This window comes from Bison bison, unplaced genomic scaffold, assembly GCF_000754665.1.
Source record: "Bison bison bison isolate TAMUID 2011002044 unplaced genomic scaffold, Bison_UMD1.0 scf7180017851375, whole genome shotgun sequence".
Lineage (NCBI taxonomy): Eukaryota > Metazoa > Chordata > Mammalia > Artiodactyla > Bovidae > Bison > Bison bison.
In genome coordinates, this window is record NW_011481948.1 from 242852 (window position 1) to 244687 (window position 1836).

At 50.8% G+C, this 1836-nt stretch overlaps 1 protein-coding gene across 1 annotated transcript in view; it reads right to left on the reverse strand.

The window, feature by feature from the left end:
- The window catches only part of POLN (polymerase (DNA directed) nu), a 147468-nt gene that overhangs the window by 105033 nt on the left and 40599 nt on the right, over positions 1–1836 (reverse strand). The gene's annotated exons all lie outside the window — the stretch shown is intronic.

Sequence of the window (1836 nt, forward strand, 5' to 3'; positions counted from 1 at the left end):
GCTCCAATACTTTGGCCACCTGATGCAAAGAGACAACTCATTGGAAAAGACTCTGATGCTGGGAAGATTGAAGGCAGGAGGAGAAGGGGATAGCAGAGGATGAGATGGTTGGATGGCATCACTGACTCGATGGACATGAGTCTGAGCAAGCTCCGGGAGATGGTGATGGACAGGGAAGCCTGGCTTCCTGTGCTGCAGTCCATGGGCCTGCAAAGAGTCAGATGCAACTGAGCAACTGGACAGCAATAACAAGGCTCGCATTAACAGCTACAGTCCTACCACCTCCTCCTTCACAGAGCTAAGCAACAAGTGACGCTCTGTCACTCCTGAAGAAGGCTGAGCCTTTGCTAAGAGTGGTCTCCACCAGCCAGGTCCCACACAGCCGGTCTCCATGGGGAATCCATCCCAAACTAACTCTCAATGAAGCTGAAAGAGACGGCAGTCGGAAGCCTCAGCCCCGCCCTTGCCATCTTGCCTCACTTTTCTCCCTGCTCTGGAGCCTCTCTCTGCCCCGTGCGCCTCTCTTTTCAACCATGCGTCTCCCCACTTTCACTCGTCCCAAGTCTCCCCTCCTCCACCCAGCTGCGGGGCAGCCTCCCTGACCCGGCACTGGGGTGTCAGTTTCCCCAGTCTCGAGAGAGAAGGAGGAGGCGTGGGGTGATCTGTGCAGCGCCCTGCTGGGAGGAGCCCTGCAGTGCTGCACGCGACGTGTGCAAAGACACTCAGGGCAAGGCCGCTTCACCCCTCACCTCGTAGTCTTCTCGTCTGAAAACTGGGAGAAAAGATTACCAGAAGTAGCCGTGGGACACATATGAATATGCACTTTTTAAATCTGTATTTTGTTTTTTGGCCGCGCCATGCTGCATGCGGGATCTTAGTTCCCTGACCACAGACCAAACTCACACCCCTGTGTTGGAAGCTTGGAGTCTTAAAAAGTAGACCACCAGAGAAGTCCTGAAGGTGCTTCTTTAAAAAAAAAAAAAAAAAGTGATACTTGCCTAATATATTTTAGTACCAGAGTATTTTGGACCTGGAGCCAGAGTAATAAAAGGATGAGGGGACTGATAAATTAAGAGACAAGTCTGGCAATCCTGAGTGACTGCTCTCTGAAGTTGCTATAACATTTTGAAGTGTGCTTCACCATGACAAAGAGTTGGTCTTTAAATAAAACTGTAGTCTTAGATCACATCACACTAAGCATTATATTTTCTGGCATATTTAAATCACAGTAGTCTAAGAGATTTATATTTACCCAAGCAGCCAGTATCGTCGCTACTTTTCTGATAGCCGGGAAGTCACCTGTGTTGACAGATTTGGAACTCTGGGGGACAGGAAGTCGGCCAGCACTCTGCCTGCCTGCCGCCATCAGCCGTCAGGACTTTATATAACCGTGTCTGCCAACACCGACCCAGCCACACGATTTCATTCCGTCTCCCTTTCAAAGCTTTAGTATTCCAAAAGTAAGGGTTCTTATCAACAAATGCTTTTGAAAAACCCTGGGGAAGGTCTGCAGCACTGGAATGGTCTGGGGACTGTTTCCTACAAACTCTTGTAACTAATAAAGTGATGCTATCAGGACAAGCCCCACACCAGGGAGTGAAGCTATCAGGACAAGCCCCACACCAGGGAGTGAAGCTATCAGGACAAGCCCCACACCAGGGAGTGAAGCTATCAGGACAAGCCCCACACCAGGGAGTGAAGGTACCAGGACAAGCCCCACACCAGGGAGTGAAGCTATCAGGACAAGCCCCACACCAGGGAGTGAAGCTATCAGGACAAGCCCCACACCAGGGAGTGAAGCTATCAGGACAAGCCCCACACCAGGGGAATGTCAGG